Here is a 7,228-nt window from a genome sequence, read left to right as displayed (position 1 = left end):
TTTTTTTTAACACACTATAAAACATTCATATAATATAAAAACCTCTTAAAATATAAAGTTGTTGTGCCTTTTCTAATTCTGGATTAGGATGCTGCATGCAAATATATAATCCTAATCAAATTAAATATAGTGCACACTATATTATTAACCAATAATCTCATGGACATAAACAAATTAGTCACCAAATTAGTTATGGTATATGTTAGAAACAAGAGAGTAATTTGAAGAGTGTATTATTGAGTATGTTGAAAGGTACAATATACAAAGATATATATAGGTGCTAGGAGAATCAAAACAATAAAAATATACAATTCTATAATTAATATACAGATATACTATATAAATATAAATGATACTAATTGATCTAAATGAATTCTAATTATACTCTAACATCCTCCCTCAAACTCAAGTGGAAGTTACAGAAACGAATAAGAGGATGAGCCTTTGGAAGACGACAAGGAGACATTACCGGATAAAGTGACAATCAATCTCAATGTGTTTTGTGCATTCATGAAACACATTATTATGCGCAATCTAAATAGCATTGCAGTTGTCACAAAAAACATTAGTCGAAGACGACTAAGAAGTATCCAAATCTTCGAAAAGCCAACGAATTGAGATTAATAGTCGTTCTTTTTTTTTTCTAGTTTGAATATCTATTATGTATTAAGTCATAAAACACAAGGATTTGTCCAAAAAAATTATGTCACAAAATATAAGAAAAATTTGGAAAAAATGTGGTTGTGTGAAATACTACCAAATTATAAACTGATGGTAATCGGTGGCTAAGAGAAGGGGGATTGAATCTTAGCCCCTTTTTGCTGAATAATACTTGCTGCCTTTCAAACTAACTTCAGGAGATTTTCTGCATTTTGTCTCATAACCAGACACGAGACATTTTCTTTTTGTCTCGTACCCAGTCAGGAGATATTTTTCAATTTTGTCTCCATAGCAACAGAAACTGAAATGGAGTAGAAGAGAAAGAGAGAATCACACCAAAAAGTATCCTGGTTCAGCTGCTAAGTGCAATGCAGCCTATGTCCAGTCTCCATCACAATCAATGATGGAATTTCACTATAATCAAACAAATTACAGACACCAATTCTCTCTAGGAACTACCCTTCCTATCCAAGACAAGTCCAGAATCTATCCCCAATCCTGAACTTGACTTGGTCACCTACCAAGCTTTCAACTGCTAAGTGCTAACCCAACTTGCAAGGGGATTCCCACAGAATCATGATACACAACACATAGATGTACAAAGGACCTCTAAGACACCTATGGCTTTTTCTTTAATTTTGTACACTCTGCCTTTTTTCGCTCACTGGCTTTTTCTTACAAACCTCACACTGTTTGCCTTTTTCACCATGAGACTCAAAACAGACAAAACTAAAGAAAATACAAAATGAAACACATTGAAGGAGAAGAACTTCTGTTAGCTTGGGTAGCTATGAGAACTCTGTGCTTTCTCTCATTGTCTCAAGCATTGGCTGTTCACCATTATTATAGAAGAGAAAGCTTCCAAGGTTGAAACGGTTCAACCGAGCTAACTTCTTATTCTTCAAGCATCAAAACTGGTTCGGATAGAGAGAAGAGAAAGGAAACCGAAAGCTAAAACCAACATGCAATTACCTCTCTCTCATCCCTTTGCTTCAAGCTTCATCAATCTGAACCATCCATCTTGACTTGGTCCCCAAGAAGGATTTCTGACCCTTGATGAACGCTTGATCTTTGACAGCTCTTCCTGCTCCACTTCTGCTTCCTCCTCCACGTAGCTACAGTAGCTACCTTATGTGATGGATGACCACAAAGTAAAGACGAACCATACCCCAGGGATCTTCTTCTCTGACCAAAACGGATTGCTTCCATGTCAAGGTATGGAGATCTTGAGACTTCCTCACCAGATCTTACCTTTAGTGGTAAAGATCTCAGCCACACCATACTGTAAATCTTCCTTTTGCAAGGGCCATCATCACCTTGGCCTCTTGCTTGTTCATAGCTTCTGTTTCTTGCATCTCTCTTCTGATAACTTGCATATCCTTCCTTCCTGATGATATGAATGAAAGCAAAGAAAGAGAAGAGAGAGAAGAGTGAAATGCTTTTACTAGAAATAAAGAAGGTAATTAAAATGAATTAATTAACCACTTCCCTTTTCCCAAGCTTAGTAACGTGTGAGAGCAATAATAGCAATCAAATCAATGTGAGCTTTCTCTCATGTTACCAAGGCATGCAGTAAATCCAAGTTGATTAAAATTTGAGTTCCATAACCCATTGAAAGGAAGTAACTGTAGAAAGCATGCACTCAGTTTGAATTTGGATCCCACCAAGTAAATGGGTAATAGAAACCACATGCTCCATTTTCTTTCAATTCGGACCAAATTTTGTTTCTTGTAACAAGGATTATTTTTTGGGCTTGCACAATAATTTTCTGGCCCAAATGACATAAAACTCAGCCACATATTATATAGTCTTTTTGTACCAAGCTGAATATTAAAATTATATCGGACTTGTTTAATTTTCAACCCATTCAAAAGATCTGCATACAACAAAATTATTAATCAATATAATAAAATCACCAACTTAATAATTTTGCTATTTAATTATTTTAATAATATTTAATTATCATAATAATTTAGAGTTTTCCAAACTCATCATAAACTAACTATAACCCTAATTAGATTCAATGTCAAATCATTACCCTTAGCATTTGATTTATTTTTTGTGTCACTAACAACTAAATACTATAAAAGCAGCCATATTTATCTAAGGTTGCTGACAGGATTAATTTCAACTTTAATACATAACCCTAGTGACGCATCAAAATTTTGTCAAGGGGATTTGTCATTGATAAATCTCAAAATACAAATTAATTAACTAAATAAGTTCAACAAGTCATTTACACTTAGATGTGCTCTTCTTCGCTTATAGATAGTCTTTATTTTTAGTATACATGTCCATCAAAATATAGACATGAAAATACAGGAGAGTACACATATGATATTTATTTATTAAGACAAAAATTATAAAAAAATACGGTCATACACAAACACCCATTAAAAATATATATTTTATATCTCTCTAAATTACTAAGACATAAACTCAATCTTTCCATAAGATTGCAAACCCTACGTTCCAAAATCTTGCCCCTCTACTTGTGTAATAATTAAAAAATAAATATCATTTTAATGAAAATAATTATTGCAATCTTACTAACATTAATAAAAATATTTATTGCAGCTAACAAATTAAAACATACTTTTCTTTTAAGATCATTTAAAAATCAAAAGATTTGTAGAAAAATAAAATCCCATCATATAAATTTTACTAGAAGAAAAAGAAAAAAAAAATACCAACGTTCGACTACATATATACCACTACTGTTATTAGTCTAAATGAACAACTAAATATGATGCAAAATCGAAGCTACGAGGAACTGGAGAAGAAGCTCAAAAGCTTCAACGAAGAACGGTGCAGTTAGAGTTATCCTACGAACTTGATGCGGTGACTCTCCAAGAAAAAGATGAAGAAGAAATAGAAAGAAAAAAAAAAAAGAAAATTAGATGAAGGACACGTAATTAATGCTGGAGCAGTATTTGTTTGTTGCGTTTGTTTTTAATTGGTATACATATCTATCAAAATATAGATACAAGAGTACACAGAAGTACATGTATGGTGTTTGTTTATTGAAATAAAAATTATAAAAGACACGGTCATATATAAGTACCCATTAAAAACATGTATTTTGTGTTTATCTAAAATGTTAAGACACAAATTTCTAACTTAAGATACTAATTTTTTTTACAATTTTATCTTTTTACTGCTCTCTACTGCGTTGGTTTGGAGTTTTGACGGTACCGTCCCCAACCTCTTCTTGGCAATTCGTCTTCTCCACAGAGAGCGTCCCCCTTCCTTATGTGCCTTTGTTCTTGTTCCTCTTCAAGATTTTTGCAAATGGTGAACAACTATAGATATGTGGTTCTACCTCTACTCCCCTCTCTACATTTTTGTTGTCTCCTCCTTCCCTCACCTCATTGTCTTATTTGCATCTCATCACTCGTGATTTTGTAGTTTCTAAGTTTATTTTTTTTTATTTTTATCTTTTATTGAAAAAATTAAATCTGTGTATTTTTTGTTTTAGTTGAAATTGAAGTTTTTGTTAATTAGATAATTCGCGTTAATAAATCAACATTCGCCCAATTTTAAGCGAATCACCCAAAATAAAAAAACGTAACGTGAATCACCCCAATCACATCTCTATACAAATCGAATGAGCCAGACTATATTTAGCTCTTTATATAAATCGAAATAGTCGGATTCGATTTATACATTTTTGCATTCTGTCATAATAAATCTAATCAACCTGTTTCGATTTATGTATGCATGCATGTTATCCTAGTAAATCTAAGCACTCTGTTTCGATTTAGCCATACACGTGAGTCCCTGAACTAGACGTTCCACCACCCCCAACTGGATCACTCCCTGCTATGTTATCACCTATCATCGGCAATTATGTCTAGCTCCTACATCGCCATCCTCATCATCATCCTGCAGTACATTGTCTATACCATCCGGTAATCTACCTTGTAATGAATCTGGTACCGTATCAGTAATACCTACTTCTACATCACCACTGCAGTTTAGATCAACTGCGAAGAACGGAGAGACAACCAACATCGCCTCAAGCGCAATCACAGTCACGGATGAGGAGGCACCACTAGGCCTCAAACTAGAATAGGTTGCCGTTGCTGGAGCTTGGGGATTCCGGTTCGAACCGCCTGAGTTGGAGACCACATCTACAAGCTTGGCCAACAGCTCAGGGCTCCTGACCTCGGTAATCTGCCGACGACAATGGAATAGAACTTCCAAACCTTTGTCGCTCCCTATGACGAATGAATCGTACTTCACGTCATCCCGCAAAACTGAAATCAAAATTCTATAGAATAATTTTTCAACCCGTTTCACGCCTTTCAACTCCAATTTTTAGATTATAGAATTTAGGAACTCAGTGAAACTTGTTGAAGGTTTCAAAAAATATTAAGGGAATCCTTATCAGTAAACTTAATTCCAAAATTTATTTTTTTCTTAATCGACCCTCTATAGTGCACTAATACTAGAAAACTATCCTCACTAGCCATTGTATTTTACTCTCATACAGAATTGACGTTCATATCATATTTATATAGGTTGGCCTCACAGTAAATATAATCAGTCCCATTCGAATTATATGAGGACAATACCAGGTGTAAATTTAAACAGGTTGTTTCAAATTATTACTATGCGCTCACGTGTATGGCTAAATCGAAACAGGGTGTTTAGATTTACTAGGATAGCATGCATGCATAAATCGAAACAGGTTTATTAGATTTACTAGGACAGCATGTAAAAATGTATAAATTGACCCAGACGGGTTTCGATTTATATAGAGTTCCAAATCTAGTCTAGTTCATTCAATTTGCATAGAGATGTGATTGGGGTGATTTACCTTACGTTTTTTTATTTTTTATTAATGTGAATTACCTTTGTTAGTTTTATATTTGATGAATTTAATTTAAATTTGTATAAAAATAGAAATTGATGCTTTTGAATCACTCCAAAAATCACATTGCTATGGATTTAATTTTAGGAAAAAAGACAGATAGATCTCTGACTTTTTAAATTTTTGACAAATACATTCCTGGCAAAATTTAAATACAAAAAAGTTCCTGACTTTAACAAACGGAGGACAATTTAGTCCTTCCATCTATTTGCCTCTTATACACCAAACGGAACTGGCTGACGTAGCTGAAATGGTGTTCAGGTGTCCGTTACGGTGCCACGCTGGAAGGAGAATAAAGTTCGAAGGACAAATAAGTTCTTGACGTCATTTTGCAAATAAAGTTCGAAGGACAAATAGATCCTTGAGAATTTAGTTCATTATGCTTCTATATGTATCATATATTACTATCTAATTGAAATATACATATATTATGTATCATATATTACTATCTAATTTAATTATCAAATGTGTCACATGACACTCTTATTAAAATTGAGAGAAAATATTTTTTTTTTCAAAATTAATAAACTCATTTCCTAAATTCTCTCATCTACCTCTCTCCATTTTTTTATTTCTCTCTACTATTTTTACTCTATATATAATTATATTTTATATTAGTAATTTGACAAATCAAAATATGTCATCCGATATTTTTTTACAATTAAAATATTTTAAATGTAAAAGTATAAATATTAAATTATTTTAAATTTTAGATAAAAAATGTTAAAATCAATTATTAATAAAAAATTAGTTTCATATAAAAATAATAACTAAAAATCTTATTATTTAATTTTTTATCTGCAGATATGTTGGTCTTCTTAACCAGAGACTTTTTTCAACTTACGACTTTTTTGTAAAAGTGTTTGATTTTATAAATCTTTTGTGCCATGCATAGTTTATACTGTTAGAACAAAGTGAACTATAATTAAAAAAAATTATTCTCGTAATGTTATTATGGATAAAAATACTAGTTCTAATATAATACACAAATACACTAATGCTAACTTAATACATGAATGATGCACAAATGAACTAATGCTAACTTGATGCATAAATGAACTCATGCTAACTAATGCCACTGGTATGATGAAAACTGAACTAATGCAATTTAAGAAAAAAAGTAGAAATAGAACAAGCTCAATTTCTGCAATTTCAATACAAATAATTTAAATTGCAGAATACAACAAGTTAACTAGATTTCAAAATACAAGCATAATTTTATAAACTAAATTCTCATAATAGAAGCATAATAGAAGTATAATGAACTAAATTCTCAAGGACCTAATTGTCCTTCGAACTTTATTTCCCTTCGAGCATGGCACCGTAACGGACACCTGGACACCGTTTCAGCCACGTCAGCCAGTTCCGTTTGGTATATGAGAGGCAAATAGACGGAAGGACTAAATTGTCCTCTGTTTGTTAAAGTCAATGACTTTTTTGTATTTAAATTTTATCAGAGATATATTTGTCAAAAATTTAAAAAGTCAGGACCTATCTGTCTTTTTTCCTTAATTTTATTATTATACATATTGAATTTTAGTTTGAATTAAAATTTTGTAGTTTTTTAGTTTGGTTCAAAGGTGGTGGTAGTTTTCAATAATTCTAAAAGAAAAATGAAAAAGGTAGAAGCATGTTAAATTATAAGAATATAAAAAATGACTGAATTAGACACCTTATATTTATAAAGCATAT

Source organism: Arachis ipaensis, chromosome B07 (assembly GCF_000816755.2).
Source record: "Arachis ipaensis cultivar K30076 chromosome B07, Araip1.1, whole genome shotgun sequence".
NCBI classification, from domain to species: domain Eukaryota; kingdom Viridiplantae; phylum Streptophyta; class Magnoliopsida; order Fabales; family Fabaceae; genus Arachis; species Arachis ipaensis.
This window is presented reverse-complemented; position numbering follows the sequence as displayed.